The following is a 14,640-nucleotide window of genomic DNA, read 5'->3' as shown; positions in this document are numbered from 1 at the left end:
AGGGAGAAGTCCTGCGGGGTGTGGGGAGCCCAGCGAGATGGCCGCGCCCCTAACTGGGACCAGCGCCTCAGATGCACAGGGAGCCCACAGCAAAGACAGGAGGGGTCAGGTTTGCATGAGCCACAATGAGAGGGTCTGGGAGGCCCTGCCCATCTCCAGGCGCAGAAGGCAGAGCTCAGGGCATCTCCACCATGGCCTGGACCCCTCTCCTGCTCCCCTCCTCACTCTCTGCACAGGTGCTATGCACCGTCCCCCCCCGCCAACCGCAGCCACTGCAGGATCAGCCTGAGGGTAGGAGCCCCTGGGAATGGGCCTTCATCTTCAAGTCCCCTCTCCCCTCCTCTCTCTCTCTCTTTTTAAAAAATATTTATTTATTTATTTAACTAAGACACGCCGGGTCTTAGTTGCAGCACGTGGGCTCCTTAGTTGCGGCCTGTGAAATCTAGTTCCCTGACCAGGGATCAAACTCGGGCCCCCTGCATTGGGAGCAGAGAGTCTTAGCCACTGGACTACCAGGGAAGTCCCCTCTCCTCCTCTCTTACAGGCTCCACGGCCTCCTATGAACTGACCCAGCCGCCCTCAGTGTCAATAGCCCCCGGAACAAGGTCAGGATCACCTGCTCAGGAGGTAACATCATGCATAAACATGCATCTTGGTACCAGCAGAAGCCGGGCCAGGCCCCTGTGCTGTTCGTCTATGACAATAGCAACCGGCCCTCAGGGATCCCTGACCAATTCTCTGGCTCCATTCAGGGAACACAGACATCCTGATCATCAGCGGGGCCTGGGCCGAGGACGAGGCTATTACAGTGCCATCTACCATGACAGTGGGAGCCGTGACTCATGGTGACGTGACAGACGGGGACTCAAGGCACGAAACTGCCCACCCCAGCCTGGTGCTCCTAGTCCACGCCCACCCCTCCCCTGCCGCCTCCACCCTGGACCAAGAAGGCTCTACTCCTTCTCAACCCAAAGTCACGTCACTGCACCTAAACAAGGCCCTAACTTTCAGTGTCCTCGTCTGGGAAACAGGAATCATAATGACCATCCATGGGATGAGCTGTGTGAGCCAGGGTTCTCTAGAGAAACAGAACCAGCAGGATGTGTGTGTCTATAAATAGAGATTTATTTTAAGGAATTGCTCACGTGGCTGTGAAGGTGTGAGTCCAAAATCTGCAGGATGGACCGGCAGGCTGGAGACCCAGGGAAAAGGGGCAGTGAATCCGTCTGCTGCAAAATTCCTTCTAGCTCTGGGGAGGTCAGTCTTTGTTCTACTCAGGCCTTCAGCTGATTGGATGAGGCCCACCCATATTAGGGAGGGTAATCTGCTTTACTCAAAGCATCAATTTCATGTTAATCCACTGATTTCAATGTCAATCTCATCCAAATAAACCCTCACAGAAACATCCAGAATAATGTTTGACCAAATATCTGGGCACTGTGGCCCAGCCAAGTTGACACATAAAATTAACTCTCACACTGGCCTTAAATAAACAAGGGTGACTACAGCGTCACTCTCACGTCGAATGAAACCTCCAGACCTCTGGGCTTTGGAGAATGTTTTCAACCTTCCACAATAGTGGAGACCACCCCCAGAGAAGGGCTTGGGAGTCATACAGCAGATCTAGTGATCCCAAGAACCTGGAATTTTCTAGAACGTTCACACCTGGGACTTGGAGAAGACGGACCCACGTGTCTGCTCTGGAGACGACTTGGGAGAGAGGAGTCCTGGTGGCCACAGGAGGAGCCTCTGGGGCCTGTGGGATGGAGAATGGGCAGGGGGCTGACCAGCAGGAGGCAGGGGGCGCCCTCCGACACGGGAGCAGGGCAGAAGTGACTGGACATGACACACCCCTCCGCTCCAGGGGAGATGGGTGGGGGCGGGGCACAGAGGAGCCAGGGACCCTGAGCACGGGGTCTGCTGAGCAGGAGAGCTGGACCCAGACCTCTCTGGCTCAGCCTGAATCCAGCCCTCGGCCATTCTCAGTCCAGGGAGGGTGTGGGGACAGGCCTGGGCAGCCAGAGCTGCAGCTGTACCAGCTGGGAAGGCCCTGCCCATCCCCCGAGGGTCTCCAGGGACCAGCCAGACCCGGATTTCCAACCATGGCCACCACAGGAATATGTGGTCTGTAGCAACAGCAGGTGCAGGGCAGGTTATGGGGAGTAGCTGGGGTCACTGAATTCAGGGACAGCCCCTTCTTCTCCCCAAGACCTGGGGCTGTCCTCGGGGGAACCACAGCTTCTGGGCCCCGGGCAGTGGGTGAGTGTCACACCCACATAGGGGTGCTGTGAGGGAACAGCTTCAGCCTGGACCCTGGCAGGAACCCCACCCCAGGCCCCAAGGTACAAGGAACCCAGGTATGAGGCTGGAGTGGGCCAAGCACCACAATGGGGAGAAGCTGGACTGGATCAGGGCCTCCCAGGGGCTCCCCTATACCCCACGTCACGTGTCAGGGCACCTGCACCCAGTTACCGTTCAGTGCTGGCCCATCTTCCCGAGGACCATGAGGTCTTGGGATGCAGTACCTGGCCTCGGGGATGCCCGGTCAGTGTGTGTGGGACATGAGGATCTAAGCAAAGTCACGTCGGTCCACGGAGTCTGACCTCACGGTGGCCTTCTTGAACTCCCTGTGATATGAGGAAGTCAGTCTGTCCGCTACAGCATCCCATGACCGCGGTAGGACAGATGCCAACAGGATGTCTGGGATGGCCCAACTCCACTAGGGCACGTGGCATCTATGAAATTCACTCTGGGGGCCCCTGGGGAGAGCCTCACAGAGATGGACAAACCATCAGGACCTGAAGCAAAGAGTGGTTTCAAACACGAACTCCATCCAGTTTGAACTTGAACTCAAGTTCAAACACAAACTGGACGTGCAAGGGCAGATTTGACAAGGAGCTCCATCTCCTACAAACAACTGGACCAGGACTGCGTTTTCCAAAGGTTTTTCTATCAAAAGCCCCAGTAAGAAATGCATTTCCCATCACTATCCAGAGTGTATCTATGTTTTCGGGTAACTGAGGCAGGACCCCACGAACCAGCTGCCCTCCTCCCGCGCGGACGCTGTCTGTTCTCCGTCTGCTCTGGGTGACCTCACTGTTGCGGGACTCTGGCTGCATCTGACTGAATTCGTTCCACAACCTCTGGGAGTTGCAACGCAAAATTTGAAAAGTGGCAGTTGAATAGCATCAGAGATTCGTTTGTTTTTTGATGGCCGATGGTTTTCCCAAGCCACACCAGATGGGCCAGCTCCCAATGATGATAATAAGAAATGTCATAATTACTGTCATCCTCCATCTGCGTTGAGCGTGGAGCACTTCCCAGTTTAAAAAGCACTTTGAAAGTACAAATCCCGTCTGATTCCACTTATATGAAGTCCCTAGAGGGGTCAAAATCATAGAGACAGAAAGCAGAATGGTGGCGGGGAATTCCCTGGCGGTCCAGTGGTTAAGACTCTGCTTCCACTGCAGGGGGCTCGGGTTCGATCCCCAGTCGGGGAACTAAGATCTCGCAGGCTGCGCAGGATGGCAAAAAAAAAAAAAAAAAAGCAGAATGGTGATTCCCTGCGACTGGGGAGGCGGATGGGAAGATCATGTTTAATGGGGACAGAGTGTCAGTTTGGGAAGATGTGAAAGTTCTGGATGTGGATGGTGGTGATGGTTGCACAACCATGTGAAGGGACTTAATGCCACTGAATTGTACACTTAACAGTGGCTAAAATGGTAAATTTTATGTAATGTATAGCATTCCTGAGGCATCACTGCTGGCAGCACCAGCACAGAGCCAGGCCCTCGCTACCCAAGGTGGGCTCAGTGCCTCTTTTCTGCCCACCGCCCACCCCACCCCAAAGCACAGGGTCCCTGGGCGATGATGCATCCAGATGTTGGGGAAGCAGGCAGGCTCCCCTGGAGGGGAGAGGGAAACGGGGGCCTCACAGAAGTCCCCGCTGTGCACCAGACACTCTGCTCGTGGCGGTGACCTCTGGATAAACTCTATGAGCGTGTGTGTGTGTGTGTGTGTGACACGACGGGGCGGGGGGAGTGAGACCATGAGGTGCTGAACACATCTCATTAAACCCACCATTTTATAATGCAATCACAATTCCCTGACTTGAAACTGGCTTCTTGCTAAACCTGCACCTGTTTCCTCCCCTCTCACCACCCCCGCCCAAGGCTGGTCGGAAGAGAAGCCCCAGCCTCACCCCGCTAAACTCAGGCCTCGGCCGCTCCTGTTCCGCTGGCACTCGGCCGCCTTCCTCGGCCCCTCCAGGCCCCAGGGAGATGCTACACAGGCGCCCTTGGGAACTAGGGCAGGAGCAGATGTGTCCCACCCAGGGTCCCAGAGGTGGGGCCGGCAGGGGCTGCAGTGTGAGGCGGTTGAGCCCTGGATCCTGACCACAGCAGAGCAGTTGGCGGGTGCCCCTCTTGGGAGAGGCCCCCAGGAGTAACGGCCATGGGCCCTGGAGGGGGCCGGGTGCTGGGGGCAGGGACAGAGAAGACCCAGGCAGAGGCCAGGGCCATGTGGGCCAGGACGCACTGGGACGGCTACCGCCAGAGAGGGGAGCCGGGGGCAACTGTCAACACCCCTCCAGGGAGCCCACGCCAGCGGGTCGGCCAGAGGTGCCTTTGACCTGAGGGCACATGAGGCCCAGGACAGGCCAGTTGGGCTGTGAGGCCCCCAGGGGTCAGAGCTGTGTCCCCAGGCACAACTGGCTTCTAATAGTGCTGGGCCTGGCCGTGGGCACCCATGGACTGCTGCCCCCGACGCCAGCACCGCAGAGCACGGCGCCCCACAAGGAAACCCCGGGAGGAAGCAGCCCTTGGAGCCTGTGGCACAGGTAAGGGGCCGAGGGAATCATGGGGGGATATGAGGGTCCCTGCAGGCAGAACTGGGAGTGGGGACAGAGAGCGGGTGAGGGGAGACGGGCAAGAAGGGAGCATCAGCTGGAGAGGAGGGGCCTGGGCAGACGGTGGTTTTATTTGAAGGGTTGACATTTTGTCCAGTGTGGATTTGTTTGCATTAATTTTTATTTTTTATATTGTATTAAAATATTTATCTGAATTACTGAGTTTTTTGGCACCCCTTACATTTTGTACCCAAGACTAGTGCCTCACCCACCTCGCACTGGTCCTCGGGGTAGAGCAGGAACAGGGAGGCAGGGACAGGAGGGGGCAGTGGCTGCTGTCATCCTGGGATCCCTGGGGCTCCTCTTAGCTGGTGAGCCACCTCCTCGCCCTTCCCCTGACTGGGCAGGCTCTGGAGCACCAGGGCGCAAGCTCTGGCTGAGGCTGTGTGGTGAGGGGACCTTTCCTGGTCACCCCGGGTCCCCCAGCCAAGGACCACCTCCTGTGACTGGTCCCTGGGAACCCAAGTCCACCAGGGTGCAGGCGCCTCCATGAGAAAGGCCTGGGCGAGGGTCCGTGGGGGCCGCAGTCTGCCCCTGCTGCTGCTGTGTGACCCCGGCCCCCTCCTCTCTGCTTGTGGTGGGAGGTCCCTGGACAAACTGCTGAGCATCTGGGACCATTTGTGATGATCAGTGACACAGCAGCACATTCATCATGGGCACTGACCATTTAGGGGCAGAACCTCCCTCTCAGTGGCCCCACAAGGCAGGTCCCACTGTCACCCCCAATTTACAGGGATAGAGGCCCAGAGAGGCGAGGCAACTGCCCAAGGTCACACAGCTGGTTCTGACTCCAACGCCCAAGCCTCCAGCTGTCCCCATCCCTATCCCCTAAACAGACCCAGCTGACAAGTCCGCCTCTCTGAGCCTCAGTTTCCCCCTCTGCAAAGTGAAGGGTCCTAGTTGGAGGAGGGCCTTGCAGCCTGACGCCTGCCCCAGTGATGCTGGGGCTGCGGTGGTGAAGGTCTGGGACGGGAGGAGTGGAGTCTGCAGCACCAGCAGCACAGCCGTGGAGGTCGGTGGGTGTCTGTGAGTGTCAGGTCGGGGCCGGCACTGCAGCACCCGATGGGGACTGCACAGCCAGGGCAGGATCCAGGAGAACACGAGGAGAGACGGACCTCCATCAGGTCAGGCCCCAGCTCAAGGTCCAGGGAAGAGGGGCCCGGCGACAACCACCACATGCAGCGTGATGCCTTCAGGACAGAGGGGGTCCCACTGGGGTTGGAGTTCAGGTCAAGGGGTCCACCTGGGCAAGGCAGCACAGGCACAGAACCCTCAGGAAGCACTCAGGGGTCCACAGGGCTGCGGCACGTGGGTCTGAGAAGAGGCTAGAGGGGCGGCCAGGCCCAGACGTGGAGGACCTGTCCCTGGAGGATAGACTTCATCTGGGGGGTCCTGGGAGATGTTTGCAAGGAAATGAGACTGGAGTTGGGTGGGTGGGAGGGGGCGGGAAATCAGAACTAGAGAGGCCTCAGGGAGGGGGGCGTTGTCATGGGCAGAGTGGACAGAGAGCTTGGCTTTTTTGCTAGACAGTTAAGAGAATGCTGTGTCCTGTATTTTAACAAAATGGTCCAAGAGAAGGGATGGTCTGCAAGAAGTTGGTCTCCCCCGAGGACGTCCACTCACCCGACAGGCCACTCAGGGTCTCAGGGTGGGCCTGAACCAAGGGGGTCATGTCCAGGCATAGGGCAGACCCATGGACTATTTTAGGAGAAGTAAGATGTGGGGGACGGATGCCCGAGCTGGTCTTACAGATCCAGCGCTGACCAGTGATGGGGGGGCTCCAGGCAAAGGGAGCAAGGGGTGCTGAGGAGGAGAGTTGAGGTGCACTGACCCGCAGGGAGCTTCCAGAGCCAGGGAGAGCGGGGTGCAGACCATGGGGGTCTTGTAACCCGGTCCTTTATCCTGGGGTCCATGAGGAGTCATTAAGGGATTTAAGTGGGGCACTGTCAGAGTCAGGTTTGTGTTTTGGAAAAATGGCTCCAGATCAGAGACCAGTGTGAGGGCAGATTAGAGAATGGAGAAGGGACGTGGAGAAGGGGCTTTGGCCAAAGCCTGTGCCTTGGGGATGGAGAGGAGGTCCACAGTAACCAGGTACCAAGATCACCTATGAAATTGCCAAGTGAATTTAAAGTGATGTTATCAGAGTGCTGACGGGGAGGAACGGGCACAGTCATGGACTGTCAGTGGGAGGCTGAATTTCTGGAACAAACAATTTCTGGAATAACATACCAAGATTCATAAAAACATACATTCCTTTTAATCAAGTAATTCCACCTCTAGAAATTTATCTTGATGGTATAATCAGAACTTCAGCTAAATACTGTAAGTGTGTTCCTGGGGAAGAAGTAGAAACAACCTAAATGTCCAATGACAAGGGAAGGTAAAATAAACTACGGTACATTCATGGTAGGGAGTATTACACAGTCATTTGATATGATTTTTTTGACAACTGTAATGACATAATAAAGATTTGTATAACAGGCTGCAATATGGTATACTAGCACACTGCTTTTGTTTTATTTCGATTTACAGAGTAAAATTCATCCTTTCTGGTATTAGCAGTTGTAGAAATTTAATAAAACTATAGAGTTGTGTGACCCTCACAACAATCAAGATACAGAACATTTCCACCCCCCACCAAAATTTCCCTGCGCCCTCTGTGTAGTCAATCCCTTTTTCTGCCCCAACCATGGAAACCACTGATCTCTTTCTGATCCTATAGTTTTGCCTTTTCAAGATATAAACGGCATGATGCAGTATGTAATCTTTTTTTTTTTTTAATTTTATTATTATTTATTTAGTTATTTATTTTTGACTGTGTTGGGTCTTCGTTTCTGTGCGAGGGCTTTCTCTAATTGCGGCAAGCGGGGGCCACTCTTCATAGCGGTGCGCGGGCCTTTCACTGTCGTGGCCTCTCTTGTTGCGGGGCACAGGCTCCAGACGCGCAGGCTCAGTAATTGTGGCTCACGGGCCCAGCCGCTCCACGGCATGTGGGATCTTCCCAGACCAGGGCTCGAACCCATGTCCCCTGCACTGGCAGGCAGACTCTCAACCACTGCGCCACCAGGGAAGCCCTGTAATCTTTTTTTAAATTAAACTTTTTATTTTGGGAAAATTGTAGGTTCACATGCAGCGGTAGGACATAATACAGAGGGATCCCATCTACCCTTCACCTAGTTTCTCCCAACAGTAATGTCTTGTAAAATAAAAAATCACAACCAGGATATTGACATGGACGCAGTCAAGGTACAGAACATTTCCATCGCCACAAAGATTCCTTTCTAGCCACGCCCACTTCTGTCCCTCCCAAGCCCCTGCTAACTCTGGCAACTACTAATTTGGTCTTCTTTTCTAATTTTGTCCTTTCAAGATTGTTCTATAAATGGAATCATACTGTATGTACCCTTTTGGGACCGACTTTCTTTCTTTTTCTATCTTTAAAAAATTTTTATTGGAGTATAATTGATTTACAGTGTTGTTAATTTCAGGTGGATAGCAAAGTGAATGAGTTATAGATACACATAGGTCCACCCTTTTTTAGATTCTTTTCCCTTATAGACCATTACAGAGTATTGAGGAGAGTTCCCTGTGCTATACAGTAAGTTATTATTAGTTATTTATTTTATATTTAGTAGTGTGTATATGTCAATCCCAATCTCCCAATTTATTCCTCCCCCCCTTTGCCCCCTGGTAACCGTGTTTGTTCTCTACATCTGTGACTCTATTTCTATTTTGTAAATAGGTTCATTTGTACCATTTTTTTAGATTCCACATATAAGCGATATCATATGGTATTTGTCTTTCTCTGACTTATTTCACTCAGTATGACAATCTCTAGGTCCATCCCTGTCGCTGCAAATGGCATTATTTCATTCTTTTTTATGGCTGAGTAATGGTCCATTGTATGTATGTACCACATCTTCTTTATCCATTCCTCTGTGATGGACATTTAAGTTGCTTCCATGTCCTGGCTACTGTAAATAGTGCTGCAATGAACATTGGGGTGCATGTGTCTTTTCGAATTATGGTTTTCTCTGGATATATGCCCTGGAAGCGACTTTCTTTACTCAGCATAGTTTTCTGGCTCTTCATCCAGACTGTTGGTTGTACATACTTCGTTCCTTTTTATTGCTCAATATATTCCAAGTACGTAACCATATGAGTCTGGCTTCTTTAGTTCAGTATAACACCTTTGCAATTATCCAATTATCCCCTTTATCTATAGTTTGTTCCTTTCTATTGCTAAGTAGGATTCCATCTATGAACGTGTCAGAGTTTATTAACTATTCACCAATTGAGGAACATTTGGGTTGTTTCCAGTTTTTGGCAATGATAAATAAAGCCAGTATATACATTTGCATACAAGTCTTTGTTTGAACATGAGTTTTCATTCCTTGGTTAAATACTTAGGAGTAGGATTTGATTGATCAGAGGGTAAGTGTATGTTTATAAAAAACTACCAAACAGCTTTCCAGAGTGGCTAAAACTTTTTACATTCCCACAAGCAATGTGTATGAGTTACAGTTGCTCTGTATTCTCCCCAGCACTCGGTATTGTCAGTGTTTTAAGAAATTGAGATAAAATTCTTTTAACATAAAATTCACTTTTTTTTTTTTTGGCCGAGTAGCTTGTGGGACCTTAGTTCCCCGACCAGGGATCAAACCCGGGCCCCAGCAGTGAAAACACCAAGTCCTAATGAGTTGACCGCCAGGGAATTCCCAAAATTCACTACTTTATTTTAAAATACACAATTTGGTGACATTTAGTGCGTTCACTATGTTTTGTGACCATCACCACTATCTTTTTCCTGAGTCTATTGATCACGCCAAAAGGAAACCCCAAAACAGTCCCTCTGCATTTCCCCAATTCACCAGCCCCTGGCAACCAGTAATCTGCTTTCTGTCTCTATGAATTTGCCTATTCTGGATATTTCATATAAATGAAATCATACAATATAAGACCCTAGTGTCTGGCTTATTTCACCTAGCATCATGTTTTCAAGGTTCATCCATGTTGTAGCAGGAGTCAGTACGTCATTCTTTTTAAGGCCAAATAATATTCCTTTGTTTGTTTGTTTGTTTGTTTGTTTGTTTGTTTTTGGCTGCATTGGGTCTTTGTTGCTGCGTGCCGGCTTTCTTTAGTTGCAAGGAGTGGGGGCTACTCTTCACTGGGTTGCGTGGGCTTCTCATTGCAGTGGCTTCTCTTGTTGCAGAGCACGGGCTCTAGAGCGCAGGCTCAGTAGTTGTGGCGCATGGGCTTAGTTGCTCCGAGGCATGTGGGATCTTCCTGGACCAGGGCTTGAATCCGTGTCCCCTGCGTTGGCAGGCGGATTCTTAACCACTGCGCCACCAGGGAAGTCCCAATATTCCACTTTATGGATATACCACATTTTGTTTATCTGTTCATTAGTTAATGTGTTATTTCCACCTTTGGGTTATTGTAAATAGTGCTGTTATGTACATTCATGTCAAGTGTTTTTCTGAGTATCTGTCTTCAATTCTTTTGGGTAAGTGCCTAACAGTGGAATTGCTGGGTCACATGGTAGCTTTACGTTTAACTTTTGAGGCTGGCCAAACTGTTTTCCACAGTGGCTGCACCATTTTACAATCCTACCAGCAATGCACAAGGGATACAGTTCTCCATATCCTCACCAACACTTGTTATTTCCTTTTTTTATTATTGTTATTTTTATATCCATCCCACTGGCTGTGAAGTGGTATCTCATTGCGGTTTTGATTTGCATTTCTATAATTATTAACGATGTTAAGGGTCTTTTCAAGTGCTTGTCAGTCATTTTTATATCTTCTTTAGGGAAATGTCTCTTCAAGTCCTTTGCCCACCTTTTAAATCAGTTGTCTTTTTGTTGCTTTGTTGAGTCATAAGATTTCTTTATATATTCTGGATACTAGGGCCTTATCAGATATATGATTTTCAAATTATTTCTTCCATTCTGTGAGTTGTCTTTTCACTTTCTTGATAAGGTACTTGGAGGCACAAAAGTTTTGAATTTTGATGAAGTCCAACTTATCTATTCTTTCATTTATTGCTTGTACTTTTAGTGTCATATCTAAGAATCTGCTGCCTAATCCAAGGTCATGAAGATCTACACCTATGTTTTATTCTAAGAGATAGTTTTAGCTTTTACACTTAGGTCTTCGATCAATTTTGAGTTTTTGTGTATGGTATGAGGTCGGGGTCCAACTTCATTCTTTTGCATGTGGATGTCCAGTTATCCCAACACCATTTGCTGAGGAGAGTCTTCCTTTCTTCCTTCCTTCCTTCCTCCCTCTCTCTCTCTCTCTCTCTCTCTCTCTCTCTCTTTCTTTCTTTCTTTCCCACACCGCAGGGCTTGCAGGATCTTAGTTCCCTGAACAGGGTATCCCCTGCAGTGGAAGCGTGGAGCCCTAACCACTGGACCACCAGGGAATTCCCTGTTCTTTTTCAAGACTGTTTTGCCTATTGGAGTCCTTTGCAATTCCATGTGAATTTTAGGATCAGCTTTTCCATCTCTGTAACAATGACCACCCACTGAGATTTTGATAGGGACTGCATTGGATCTGTAGATCACTTTGGTTAGTATTGTCTTCTTTCAAATACTAACTCTTCCAATCCATGAACGCAGCACATCTTTCCATTTATTTAGGTCTTCTCTAACTTCTTTGAACAACATTTTGCAGCTTTCAGTGTACAGTCTTTCACCTCATTGGTTAAATTTATTCTTAATCGATACCATTGCAAATGGAATTGTTTTCTTAATTGCCCTTTTTGAATTGTTCATTGCTAGTGTGTTGATCACGCACCTGCGGAATTTATTTGCTCTGTATATAAGATCATGTCATCTGTGAATAGAGACTTTGAGTTACTGTCTAGTATCCTTTCTTTTTTAATTAATTAATTAATTAATTTTGGCTGCACCGGGTCTTAGTTTTGGCACATGGGATCTTCGTTGTGGCAAGCAGGATCTTTAGTTGTGGCACGCAGACTTCTTAGTTGCAGCATGAGGGCTCTTAGTTGAGGCATGCATGTGGGATCTAGTTCCCCGACCAGGGAATGAACCCGGACCCCCTGCATTGGGAGCGTGGAGTCTTACCCACTGGACCACCAGGGAAGTCCCCAGTATCCTTTCATTGCACTATTTAAATGCACTTCTAGATTGCTTACTTGTGTTATGTATCTAATGTTCTTATAATTTTAAAACAATTAAAAATTTAAAGCAAAAAATCTTATATTTGCCTCACAAAACCAACCACAGCTAACTGGGCCAGCTTAGCAGGTGGAAAACACAGTGGTCTGATCCTCTGGCAGAGATTCTTGCATCCAACAAGCCCCAACTCAATGCTGCATCTTGTATGAGTTGGGAATTTAAATCAGCAAAGGCAAAACCTGGAACTTCTTGTGGCTTTGGAGTCTCTGAGGGTGGTTCTGTTGTTTCTTAATTATTTTGGGCCTTGCTTTAACTTTAAGGAGTATTTAGGTGCAGAATCTAAGGACAAAGTTTTCTGGCCTGGGGGTGAGAGCACTCATGGTCACCTGTGAAAAGGTGAAGACAGAAAAAGAACTGGAATAGGAGAAAAGTGGTCAGTCTCATGTGGAAGTGGTGAGTTAGTTTCCTATTGGGCATCCAGCTGGAGATGGTCAGTAGGCAACTTAAGTGGAGATGAGGAAAGGGTTTGAAGCTGGAACAGACTCGAGCCTCATCATGTGGGCACACTGTGGGAAGATGGCAAAGAAGGAGGACCCAGGGAGGTAGCCTGGGGATCAGTAGCCATGCATGGGTCAGGGGAAATGGAAGACAAAGAAGGAAGAAAGTGGGGGTCACAGACATCAAGGAGAACAAAGTCACTGGAAAGAGGGGCCAACCCTATGTTACATCCTGCAGAGGCATTAGGTACAACAGGAACTGGGGAGAGACCTTAGACTTGACCCAGATGAGGGCCCTGTTGTCCATCACCTGAGAGATTTCAGGGAGAGATGGGGTGAGAGCCAGAAGGGCCCTGGCATGTCCCAGAATGTAAAACAGTGCTTGGCAGGCAAGTGTTTGGGAGCCATTGTTGGTTGGATGGATGGATGGATGGATGGATGGATGATGGATGGATGGATGGATGGATGATGGATGGATGACAGATGGATGGATGGATGATGGATGGATGACAGATGGATGGATGGATGATGGATGGATGAATGGATGGATGGATGATGGATGGATGGATGGATGATGGATGGATGAAGATGGATGGATGATGGATGGATGGTGGATGGATGGATGGATGATGGACGGATGGATGGATGATGGATGGATGGATGGATGGATGATGGATGGAAAAACAGATGGACAGAAAGACAATGATCTGAAAGATCCAAGAAGGCTTCGTGAAAGAGGAGGAACTGAACTGCCTCTCAATGAGTTGAGACAACAGGGCAGGGGGCCCCCAAATGACCTGGTGTCCACAGGCCCAGGGAGGAAGCTGCCTGGCTGGACTGTGGGAAATTATGGGGGAAGGAACACCCAGAAGCCCTAAAATGAGGCCAGGAGAGGTCGGGCAGGTCCAAGCCAGCTCAGGACTCACTCTGCCACACCACATGGCCACCCGAGGGAACTCGTCACTCAGCAGCACCATCAGCACTGAGGATTCAGAGGTCACAGGACAGCCTCAGAGTGGGGGGGACACACTGGGTGACAAGGTGTGGGTGGCAGCTGCCTCAGACAGGGGGCTGGGCATGGGGACACCCAGGGGCGCCCCAGCCTCCGGGGGGCTGGCTGCCCACCCCCCCAACCTGAGGACACAGCCCTGCCTGCTACAGCCCTGTTCCCGTCATGCCCAGCAGGTCCCCGGTCCGGCCCGGCCCCCGGGGGACAGGCCCCAGGTGCTGGCCTGGCGGGTTTTGGTCCGAGTCTCATTCACCGTGGTACATCTTTGGCGGCGGGACCCAGCTCACCGTCCTAGGTAAGTGACTCTCACGTCTTTCCCGGCCTGTCCCACCCTCTGCTGTCTTGGGAAAGTCACTTTTTTCTCTCTGGGGGCTGCTTCCCCTCTGCCCTCCCAGCTTAAGGACTGACCCCCACCTTTCTCCTTGGGGCCTGGGGAGGCAGGTTGGTCTTGGGGTAACCAGCAGGAAGGACCCCAACCGCAGAAGCAGCCACCTCCAGAGTCCGACAGGGATCCTAAGGAGGGAGGAGAGCTGCTTTGGTTATACACGGGGACACTGAGGCTGCACATGGGACGGCTTGGCCGGGTCACCTGGGAGAGTGAAGTGGAACAGCATCTGGGGGGCTGTCTGCTGTCCAGGGGCTGAGTGGGAGGGGGGACAGAGAAGGCAAGCAGGGCCACCATGGGGACAGTCACAGAGGCCATGATGGGGGTGGGCAACCCCGGACCCTCCCCTGCATCTCACACCCCCTCCTCTGTCACACAGGTCAGCCCAAGTCCGCGCCCTCAGTCACTCTGTTCGCACCCTCCACTGAGGAGCTCAGCGCCAACAAGGCCACCCTGGTGTGTCTCATCAATGACTTCTACCCGGGAAGCGTGACGGTGGCCTGGAAGGCAGGCAGCACCACCATCACCAGGGGTGTGGAGACCGCCCAGCCCTTGAAACAGAGCAACAACAAGTACGCAGCCAGCAGCTACCTGGCCCTGACGGCCAGTGAGTGGAAATCTTACGACAGGGTCAGCTGCCAGGTCACGCACGAGGGGAGCACCGAGGAGAAGACAGTGGCGTCCTCAGGGTGCCCTTAG

At 51.0% G+C, this 14,640-nt stretch overlaps 1 pseudogene; it reads left to right on the top strand.

Annotated features, from left to right (window-relative positions):
- LOC137776333 (immunoglobulin lambda-1 light chain-like) overlaps nucleotides 1–14,640 on the top strand; it is a 28,660-nt pseudogene extending 14,020 nt beyond the window's left edge.

The sequence above is a fragment of the Eschrichtius robustus genome, chromosome 14 (assembly GCF_028021215.1).
Source record: "Eschrichtius robustus isolate mEscRob2 chromosome 14, mEscRob2.pri, whole genome shotgun sequence".
NCBI lineage: Eukaryota > Metazoa > Chordata > Mammalia > Artiodactyla > Eschrichtiidae > Eschrichtius > Eschrichtius robustus.
The sequence above is the reverse complement of the archived record's forward strand: the minus strand, read 5'-3'. Positions and strand labels throughout refer to the sequence as shown.